General features: G+C 35.9%; 1 protein-coding gene across 6 annotated transcripts in view; it reads left to right on the plus strand.

Annotated features, from left to right (window-relative positions):
- Positions 1–12,145, plus strand: part of CNTNAP2 (contactin associated protein 2) — a 1,978,697-nt gene that overhangs the window by 1,037,470 nt on the left and 929,082 nt on the right. The window lies entirely within an intron of this gene.

Consider the following 12,145-nt stretch of genomic DNA (forward strand, 5'->3'; position numbering starts at 1 on the left):
ATAATATTTTAAGATGTCTATTTCATGCCAGGGCTCTGATCATGATTGTTCTCTGAACTCAGGAATTTCTGAGCCTCTCTGTGGCTGGATAACCTCTCTAACTTAAAAGTAGTTCTCTCACTGGAGTTATCCAGCATACACAGATATAAAAAGGCTTTATTTTAATCAAAGCCACTTAAATTCACCACTCCATGTGATTATTATAAAGCCAACACATGGGAAAATATTTAGAAGGAAAGAGGGACTTTTGTGAGATTAATATATAGATTTAAAGAAAACCAATCTTAAATTCTGGCAATGTTAATTTTAAGCTTTTAATTTGTTTTATTATCGAAATTTAGGAGAAAAATGAGAAAATGGCTTCAGAGATTACCCTAAGCTAAATTGCCATTATTATCTTCACTCATGGGCTCTTGTTATTCTTTCTCTCAGAATATATATATAATATATATATATATTGCATGACTTCTGTAATGCTGGTGTGATAGAATAGAAAAACAGTCGTTAACCAATAACAACATGTAGTGATATTTTCTCCTTAATATGTGCAAGGACAGGAACTGTATGCCTTTGGGACATGGAAGAGATGAGACACTCTGCAATCATTGTTGATACCTCTCCAGCAGGGCTGTGCCAGCCTGGAATATGGGCATTAGCAGACTTCCATTAGACTACGAAAACCAGAGAATGCCTGTACTTGTGATTACCTCTTGCTTAAAGACCCCATCTGGGTACCTACATCATCCACATTCTGCCTACTTGTTTCTTATTTATTTATTTATTTATTTATTTATTTATTTATTTTCCCTGTGCCATGCAACTCTAGGTTGTAAAATACAGGGAAAGTTTCATAGAAATTATAAAAATATATGTGAAGATATTTAAATGTCATTGGGTGGCACACTAAGGCAAACTTCTTGAGGCTGGGAATCGTATTTATTCTTTTATCAAGTACAGTGTCTCCGATAGGGGTGCCCTCAGAAAAAGAGGAATTGATTTGAATGTCCTTGCCATTTGGACAGTGTCAATCTCCTATAAACAAGGATGGGTTTTGTGCCTTTAGAGAAAATTTTTAGGACATTACAGTTTATCTGAGACATATGTGGAACAAAGATAAAGGACTAAATACAACTTAGCCAATTTAGATTTAAGAAATAAATTGTAATAATAATAATGAGAATAACTCATTTTCCCCAAATGGTGTAGGAATCGCTTCTCAACCACAACTTCCTACTTAAGACAAATACAAAACAGTGACTATGAAAATTAATGATGAATATTTAAGTTTTAAAACCAATTAACTGGTGTATTTATTTTTTAAAAAAATAAGGAGCTGAAAATATAACCAATAAGCCATTAAATGGAAAAACTGGAATGTAAGAAAAGTAATGAATCTGAAAAGCATAAATGAATTGATAGTATTTTCATTGCCCAATAAAGTCAGTGATGCAATTGAAAGATGATGGGTTATATAAATCAGTTTCTTAACCCAAGAGAGGAGCTAAACCCCTGAAATTATAAACAAATTTGGATATATGAATAAGGATCTTTCTTCCGACAGGCTTCCTAACATTCCTCTGTGTTCTCTCTAGATAGGCTTATCTAGTCTCACGACTTATGCTTATGACATCAAATTTCTATGTCCAGACCTTACTTCCCCTTGAGCTCCAGACACAGATATACAAGTACTTGCCTGATATCTCTTCTTACATGTCTAATGGTTGTGCCCTACATTGCCTCACCTCCTCAGAATCCTCTATTTAAATAACATTCATTTCCACTCAAATGCTTCCATCACAAATCATTTTTCTCAATCTTTTGATAACCAATTAATGAGTAAGACCTGTCAATGGTATATCCAGAATGTATGACAAATCTGACCACTTTTCTCCAGCGCTAACCTCTACCCATGTCTCCATCATCTCTTGTCCTAACCACCCTAAGAGCCTTCTAGTAGGTCTCCCTACTTTCGCTCTTACCTACCCTAAATCACTTACCTTACAGTAGCTAGAATATATCCTCAAGATGGAAACAGCATCATGACACTTTCCACAGAAGACAGAGCAAAGGTTTTCTATCACACTTAATATTTTCAATGGCCTAATTACAGCTTGCAAGGCCCTTACTTACCATACGTCTACCTATTTGTTCTCATTTCCTCAATCCTGCCCTCTTAATCTCTGTACGCTAACCACTGTGGTCATCTTAGTGTCTGGTACTCTTTTTTTTTTTTTAATTTTTATTTATTTTTTTAATTTTTTTTTTAGTGTCTGGTACTCTAAGGCACCAAGCATGCTTTCCTTCTGGGCTTTTGCATGACATCACCACGTGACTGTCCTCTTGTCCTTCACATTGCAGCTTTATCGTCCCCTCTTTAGAGGGTTCTCTCCTTGTCAAACAGTCTTATCAAGTCCCACAAATCTCTCCATCATGACATCTGTTTTATTTCTGTTACCTCATTTATCATACCTGAAATTGTGCTATTACCCTGTTAGTTATTGCCTATGCTCTGTCTCTGCTCACAAGAATGTAAGCTCCATGAGGGCAGAAGCTTGTCTGTCTTCTTCACTGGTATATCCTGGTGCCTAAAACAATGCTAGTGGTGTGACAGGAGAACAGTAAATTAGTGAAAGAATGAACGGGACTTTTCAGAGTGGAACTCTAGGAGAGCTTAAGCTGGTGGGGGTAAATCTCCATCTCCTTAAATTCTGAAAAGTTAGGCTGAGAAGACAGGATTGCCAAATCTCCCTCATCAAGGGAAATCAGAGAATTGAGATGATGATTGTCGCTCCTCGTCCCTTTTATGCTTTTCACCATTCTTAACTATAGCATCAGAATAATCTACATGGTTTGCAGTTTTATATGGTAAAAGCTAGAATAAAATACACCAGATATTAAGGGTGATGTCTCTTGGTGATACAAGTCTTTTTTTTTTTTCTTTCCGTCCAGTATACTTTTTTGAGTTTCTGTGTTTTCTTAAATACCTTGTTTTATAGATGAAAAACATTTATAAAAACCCTTTGTTTATGACTCAAAACTCATGTAAGATGCCACTCCTCAATGATGTATTTAGCTATACTATGCAGTTACACATAAACCCCACAAAATATGATATATGCCTTTCTTAAAACCCCGGAAGTAGTTTCTCTTTATGCATACTGTGTTTGTCTTTGTACATGTATACCACAAATAATAATGATAAAATAAAAGCTGCTTCTAGATATTTGTAGTATCAGGTGGCTCACACCACACTATAGCTCATGAATTATTGATAACCACTCTCTGACATAGTACTACATCTTCCCCTAAAAGTGAGGAAACCAAGTTGCAGATAGGCTTAGTAATTGCCTCAGAATAAAATAGCTAGATTTTTCTACAGCAGGGACCACTTCTGACTGACTTATCTCTGTATCTTCAATGCTAACATGATGCCTGGGAAATCGTAGGTCCTGTATATATTTATAGATGAGTTGAAGAGTTAGTTGGCATTTGAATCCATGTGTGAGTGACACCTAGACTCTTACATGCAGTACCACACTGTATCTTTGGTCTCATCTCTATGTGTACATTAATCCAAAATCTTATTAATTGAAACCCTCTTTAAAATTAGTAATAAGTTCAGTGCAATTTGTATTACATTTTATGTTCAAGGCAGGATTAAATACTGGAATGAATGAATCTTTCAGAATTAGTACACAAACTAGGGTCTTGGATTGGGAAGATTTTTTTTAAGAAATAGATGTTTTCTTTTTTTTTTTTCTTAAATATTTTATTTATTCATTCATGAGAGACACAGAGAGAGAGGCAGATACAGAGGCAGAGGGAGAAGCAGGCTCCCTGCAGGGAGCCCGATATGGGACTTGATCTCAGTACCCTGGGATCACACACCCTGGGACCAAAGGCAGATGCTCAAACACTGAGCCACCCAGGTGTCCCAGATGTTTTGAAGTTGAATATTTACATAACCATATTCCTACTAAAGTTACTTTCTTTGGAAGATTATCACAAGTGAAAAATGACCCTAGAGTAATCATAAAGCTTTGAATAAGAGATTTTGAAGTACAATGATATTTGTCTTTTGGCTGGGAATCAGTAATGGTCAAGACAATTATTAGAGGATTTTATATGAAAATAGAGTCCTAGGGTAGTAACTTAATTTTTTTTATTTTTTTTATTTATTTTTTTTTAATTTTTTTTAATATCCTAAAATATTGGCCTCTAAAAGCTTAACATAGCAAGTAATATGGAGTCTAATTGGGTTTTATTTGTTTAATAGCAAATAATGGCATATTATACATTGAGTTTCTCATTTTTTGATAATGCAGAAAGCAAAGCAAAAAACGGGCCTAGAATAAAATTCAGTTGAATTTAAAAACGAGTATCACTTTTACTTCAATTCTTTTTAAAAATGTTTTTAATATTTTTAAGTTAAAATTATAGACAATTGTTTTGTATTACTTATGATAGTTATGTTATCTGTAGTCATTTCAAACACTGAATTAGTGAATAATGAAATATTGCCCCTACAAGAAATAGGAGGTTAGGTTCCCACAAGCCTCTGGTCATAATATTTTTATCAACTGACCAGTACAGAACCTTGCTTTTTGTGTGTTTCTGTTTCAACTTCTCTTGTTTAATACATATAATTGATTTATTAATATTGAACTCACAGCCCACAGCATTATAACCTGTACCTGAGAGCAGCTTATCTAACATACATCCTTTTTCTTCGTAAGACACATCACAACTTTCCTACAGTTAGGAATACTACACAGCACTTAGGCACTACATTCAGGGATCTTTTAATTTTTATTGATTGTTTGGTGTGTGTGTGTGTGTGTGTGTGTGTGAACAATATAGTGATTCAACAGTTCTGTACATTACTCAGTGCTCATCATAGTACATGTACTCTTTAATCCTAATCATGTATTTTACCATCGGGACCATCTTAAATAGCAAGCAAGATCAATAAAAACCACAAAAATGGGAGAAACATGGTATTTAGTATGCGGTGGAAAGAACGCTTGGTAAGAGGTTGAGAATGGAACCAAAGAGGCAGTGTGCTGCCCTTTTTGACATCAGCTGGAAACTCGGTGCCACGTGGCTCAAATTTTCACCCAATCGCTCAAGTCTGCGAATGACCATGAGAGAACATGTACTGACTTGGGGTTACAGGTAAATATTAGCAAGTAGGTCAACTCACACATCCTGACTCTACAAATGAGGATCAGCTGCATGTGAAATGCAGTTCTTAAATGTACAATTCAGTGGATTCTGATAAGTGTATGGACTTACACACCCAGCCTGCAGTTGAGATAGAGGATATGATCACCTCAGAGAGTCTCCTGCCACTCCCTGTGCATTTCCACCTGTGCCTCTCTCTCCTGGGCCATCTGACCTGATTTCTATCATCATAGGTTAGTTTTGCAGTTCAGGATTTTCCTATGTAAGGATTCATCCAGTGTTCTTTTTTTTTTTTTTTCATCCAGTGTTATTTTTCATGTCTACATTCTTCCAGACACAAAATGTTGTTTGCACCAGTAGTTCATTCTTTTTTATTACGTAACCACATTTCCTTGTATGACTATACACTTTGTGGATAGACAATTATTTTCAGTTTAGGCCTATAATAAATAAAGCTGCCAAAAACATCCCTGTGCAAATATTTCTGCTACATATATTTTGATTAGGGGGAGTAAATATTTAGGAGGGGAATTGTTGGGTGATAGGATTAACACATGTTTAATTTTATTAAATACAAAACAAAACAAAACATAACTGAGCTGCCAAAGAATTTTTCAAAGTGGTTGTATAATTTTACATTCTCGCGGGAAGTGTATGAGTTCAGATTGATCCTGATCGTGGCTAGTTCTTTTAGGTTCCTCCCCTGAAGTGGGTGGAAAATTGTGTATCATTATGGTTTTAATTTCCCTCATGACTCACAACAGTAATAAAAAATGTCATCCAGTATGCCTTCCTCTACGCATTTATCTATCTTAAAGATTCCATTTAAGTGTCTCTTTCAAGACGAAGACATGTTTTTTATATGTATATTTTTTATTGGAGTTCGATTTGCCAACACACAGTATAACACCCAGTGCTCATCCCATCAAGTGCCCACCTCAGTGCCCATCACCCAGTCACCCCAAACCCCTTGCCCACCTCCCTTTCCACTACCCCTTGTTCGTTTCCCAGAGTTAGGAGTCTCTCATGTTCTATCTCTCTCTCTAATATTTCCCACTCATTTTCTCTCCTTTCTCCTTTAATCCCTTTCACTATTTTTTATATTCCCCAAATGAACGAGACCATATAATGTTTGTCCTTTTCCAATTGACTTATTTCACTCAGCATAATACCCTCCAGGTCCATCCACGTCGAAGCAAATGGTGGGTATTTGTCATTTCTAATGGCTGAGGAATATTCTATTGTATACAGAGACCACATCTTCTTTATCCATCATCTTTCGATGGACACTGAGCTCCTTCCACAGTTTGGCTATTGTGGACATTGCTGCTAGAAACATCGGGGTGTCCGGCGTTTCCCTGCATCTGTATCTTTGGGGTAAATCCCCAGCAGGGCAATTGCTGGGTCATAGGGCAGATCTATTTTTAACTCTTTGAGGAACCTCCACACAGTTTTCCAGAGTGGCTGCCCCAGTTCACATTCCCTCCAACAGTGCAGGAGAGTCCCCCTTTCTCCACATCCTCTCCAACATTTGTGGTTTCCTGCCTTGTTAATGTTCCCCATTCTCACTGGTATGAGGTGGGATCTCATTGTGGTTTTGATTTGTATTTCCTCGATGGCCAGTGATGCAGAACATTGTCTCATGTGCTTGTTGGCCATGTCTATGTCTTCTTTGGTGAAATTTCTGTTCATCCAAGACATGGTTTTAAAGCGACTTTTTGTCTGTACCTGTAGAGGAAAGCATTTGGCAGTCTCTTTAGCTTCCAGAAATAAAAGTTTCCTGCCTGCCCAAGCACCTTATAAACTGTTCTGTCTGACCACAGTGATCATATTTATTTTGCGGTTTGGATGGACACATAAAGGTGAGCAAGATTAAATGGGATCAAGTTCCTTATGATATGGAATTTATAAATAACACAAGAAACTGCATGGCATATTTATAAGGGATGTATTTTTCCCTTTTTATTACATAAATGGATAATTGATAACTTATGAAATCTGTCAGTAGCACATCAGAACACTGTAACTGCCTAAATATGGATTCGTGTCCTCAGAAATTTTTCTCTCTGGATTGAATATTGAGCAAGACTTGAAATTTCAGTCATTGTAATTTTATTTGAAACATTTTCAAACAGATGCTGCATCTTGGTTTGCTACTCTATTTTAAATACTTTCTTTTTTTCAATATTCATTAAACTAGTCTCTTCTTCTTGTCTCTAATAAGAGAAACATCTGTTTCTTCTTGTTCTATCTGTGAAACCTCCTCAAGAGCCTTACTTTAAAAAATAATACCATTAGAAAGACAGCCTAGATAGAATATGCTTCATTAACATTTTACATTTGCATACAAAACAAGTTTTTCTAGCAATTATAAGTTAGAGAAATGTAAGCGAAAATATTATAAAGCAATTTAGTTATCTTATGAAAAAAATTAAGACCAGAAGCTGGAACATGGTTTCAAAGATGTTGATTTTAGGTTAAAAACTCTCTTTGTAAAACTATGTTTCCTTTTAGAACATACAGTTGAAAAGTTTTGATTGTTATGAATTAATAATTAGAGGTATCCATTATAAAGTAATATCAAATAACCATTAAGTATAAAACTACATCAAACTGGTTTATTTTTACAACACAGATACTTTGAAAAAAATATGTACTCTGGTTTATATCACTCTTCTCAAAGAAGAAGTCACCTATGGGAAGTCTTTGCTTGGAATTATATTTAATTTCTGGAAATACTTCACAGACATTCAGCGAACCATTATCTATTTTTTTCAGAACCATATCTATTGAATAATCTAGTTAAAACACAATTTGAAAAGGGTAATCAGACCTGTAACTATCACATAATAAGACTGATTCATTATATAGCTCAAAGTTAGCTTAAATTAGCTTAAAAATTGTTGCCTCTGATATTAATAAAAGAGTAACTATCAAATAATAAGACTGATTCATTATATAGCTCAAAGTTAGCTTAAATTAGCTTAAAAATTGTTGCCTCTGATATTAATAAAAGACACAATCAGCTATCCTGCCAAATCCTCCAATTCCTCACCACTGACATTGAATGATTGGATTTACATGGGGTAGGAGGATATTTGTTCTTAAAGAAAACCAATTTTAATTATTTTATAATAGTTAATGCTTACAGAAGTTAACAACAAGCTAAGTTGATATTTAGAGAGTGGGGCTCCCTGACTGTTTAAGGAACAGGAGCTACTTACTGAGTGCTGACTATGTGTCAAGTGCTTCTCTAAATAATCACATATGTACACATAACCCTCAGAACAACCCTATGAGGTAGATACTTTTATTAGTCCTATTTAATAGGTAAGAGAACTGAGACAGGCTGAATTGCTGAAGGTCTGGCAATTAGGGGAGCAGAAATGAGGTTTGTATCCAGATGGTCTGACTTCTGAATCCCTGCTCTGTCCATTATGCTGTCTGCCCCTCTGCAGGTGAGTCTGTAAGTCAGACACTCTGGGCTCTAAATCCTTTCTCAGTCCCTTATAGGGCATGGTCCCTGTGTGCCTGAGCAGAATATGACCCCACATAGAAGGAAGTCCCCCATTTTTTCAACAAGAACATTAAGAATACCTTTTAACTAACGTGAATATAAAAACTTTTAGTTCTATAAGTGAATATATGTACAATATTTACATAATTATGGTGTGCTTTTAAACTCACATACGTAAATAATTTAGGAAGTTTATTCTCCAGTCTTACTTTCTGGAAATAATTTGTTTTAATCTCTTCACCTGCTGCTTTAACATCAATTCTTTGTCATAACCTTGTGAGTCACCTAGCACATTTTTTTCAGGACAAATCATCATCACCTCTAAGTAATTTGTACACAGGAATTTTTTTTCACCTCTAATGTTGTCACTGGACATATTTTTCTAAGCTTCACGTGTCCATTAGCATAATGCTAGGATACACTTTTTTTCAGTTGCCTTCTATGTGTTTATTTATGATTTCCACATTAAGACTTATTTGATTGCCATGTTCTTTAGAGGGCTTACTTACAACTACACCAATATTTGTAATTGTAACTCCCCCCAAAATAATAAACTTAGCTTCTTTCTCTATAAAATGAGACTATTTAAAATCTTTAAAAAATTTATTTGACATGATACGAATATAAATATCCTGCTCCCTGGGTGCCAGGCACTGCTTTAATGCTATAGAAATAGTAAATAATCTACTCCTCAAAACACATCTGTGAGGGGGAGAGTGTTACTTTCATTCCAGAGAAGAGAAGCCTGAGGCATGGAGTGGTTAGTAATGTGCCCAGGTTGGCCAGGGGCAGAGCAAACGCAGGCAGCCTGGCTCCTGAACCAGTCCTCCTCATCCTCGTGTTGTTTTCCATCCTGCTGTCTTGCTGCTCACTTTTGGGAAGGGTCGGTGCAGCAACATATACAGTGTGCACACACAGTGCCACACACACACGTGACGAGCTCAGAAAGGGCTAGCCATAGGAGACGTGGGCATCTTTTCTTAGTATCAGTAATTAGCATCCTTCTTTTTTGGTCTAACCCCAAGCCACTGTGCAGCCACTAGGACCCCCTGCTTCCAGGAGTCTGGCTCCCCATTGAGTCTGTTTCCTGGGATATCCACTGGCTCTCGAAGAGCGAAGAGCGAGTGGAGGAGTCCCATGTCTTCAACAACAAATGAAAAGTGCTGCTTTCATCTTGTTTGCTAATGTGTTCTTTGTTATGTATGACTCATACATTCCTTTCTTTTTTCTTAAGATTTTATCCATTTATTTGAGAGACAGCAAGCAAAAATTATGATTTTATCCATTTATCCTGGGATCATGACCTGAGCCAAGAGAGACGCTCAACTGACTGAGTCACCTAGGCACCTGTGACTCACAAATTTCTAATAAAACTTGAGATGATGATACATTTTTTTCTGAATAAATGTATTGGTATATATTACAAGTACCCATCTTATCGCAATGGCCTCATCAACTGTGGTATTCTGAGCAAATTTCAAATATTGAACTCCATAAACTCTTAACTTTAATAAATGTTCAATTTCATATGATTTAAAATTTGGTAAAATTGTTAAAAAAACTCCTTCAAGAGAGTATTCCTTATAGCTTTTATGAAGCAAAAATAATTCTGTACTGTACCCTCTAAGGTCCAGGAAATTGCAAAGGCAAAAAAAAAAAAAAAAAAAACTTGAGCAAGTTTGCAGGAGAGGTCACATAAAAAAAAATGAATACGGAGTTTCACAAAGTATGGAGATGATTTAGATAAATACTCATGGGCTTATTCTTATATGCCTTAAAGAAAATCCTAGATCCCAATTTTCATAACTTGCATGTAAAATTTTTATTTTAATTACAATTGTAAGGGAAAACCATCGATGTAAGAAAATACTAAAAGACATGTGGCATGTAGGAGATTACACGACCACAAAAATCTGATGGTGCAAATGCTGAAAGTTAGCAAATGAAACTGGATGGTGTGTCAGTTATTTACCTTATTTACCATCTTATAGCTACATGAGAACAAGGACATCCCAGAAATTGAGCTGTGTTCAGATGCTGTGGCAAAGGAAGTGTGTGTGTGTGTGTGTGCGTGTGTGCAGGTGTGCATGCGCTGGTATAGGAGCACTGTGATCACGGATGCACAGAGATTATATAACATGTTTTGTTGTTGTCTGTTTTGTTTTTGATTCTTTTTTTGTAATAACTGAGTCTCTGCAACCAGATCCATGTGCGATTCAATTCTTAGTTCTGCCATTTATTAGCCATGGGGTGTTTAAACATTATTAGATTTAGTTCTCTCACATATTTATTTGAGACAATAATTTCTAAAACATTTGGTGTGAATTATAAATGAATCACATGCAAGGTCTTAGCAGAGTGAATAGCATATCGAGCTTAGAACACTGTATCCTTTTTGGTATATTTTTTTATTGGAGTTTGATTTGCCAACATATAGTATTAACACCCAGTGCTCATCCCATCCAGTGACCCCCTCAGTGCCCGTCACTGTATCTTTTTTTTTAATTTTTTTTTATTTTTATTTATTTATGATAGTCACAGAGAGAGAGAGAGAGAGGCAGAGACACAGGCAGAGGGAGAAGCAGGCTCCATGCACCGGGAGCCCGACGTGGGATTCGATCCCGGGTCTCCAGGATCGCGCCCTGGGCCAAAGGCAGGCGCTAAACCGCTGCGCCACCCAGGGATCCCTATATCTTTAAATACATTTATACATAGAGCTAATGCCATTAGATTCTGCTCTAGAAAAAGGACTTTAGGCTATTATTTTTTTATAATGTGTGGCTGAAAAAGATTTTTAAAAAGCAGCATATTTTCTTTTGAGCAAACGGATCATTCATTCCTCATGGAAGAATTGAACTTCTTTGTATCTGAGAGCCTATTCCTGTCATAGATGGCTAAGGCATACCTCTTGAAAATTAAAAGTACAAAACAATATTTAGGATTAAAATAAGTAGAAATCACAGTTTAAGCTCAGATGCGGCAGTAGTTGCTATCAACAAGCCTGCTTTTATCTGAGTCTTAATTTCTCTAGTAATTAAGATTCTTGAAAAAAAAAACTTTTTATTTTTACCTGATTGGAATAGAAGGCCTTTTTGCTCTAAATGATTAAGCTGATGATGTCCATTTATAAATTAATTGTGTGATGAAGAAATGTTCACAGGAAGTTTTAGAAAGACATTCTGGTCTACAGTTTAGAACAAAAAGATCTGTCAGCTGATGGTATTTTATACATGACCTTTTCTGGATGTGTGATTATTTAGAATTAAATTTTAAGATTGGACATTTGTAACATTGATGTCCTTGGGACCCATGCCCCAAAATTGCATTTCAAAGCAGGGTTCATTACATTATAAAGGCAAAAGCCAAAACCACGCCCTTCTATAGTTAATCAACACTAAAACTAGTTTTATAGTCTCCCAAAAAATGTTATGGTGAAGATACGGT

Source organism: Canis aureus, chromosome 15 (assembly GCF_053574225.1).
Source record: "Canis aureus isolate CA01 chromosome 15, VMU_Caureus_v.1.0, whole genome shotgun sequence".
In the NCBI taxonomy this organism is placed as follows: domain Eukaryota; kingdom Metazoa; phylum Chordata; class Mammalia; order Carnivora; family Canidae; genus Canis; species Canis aureus.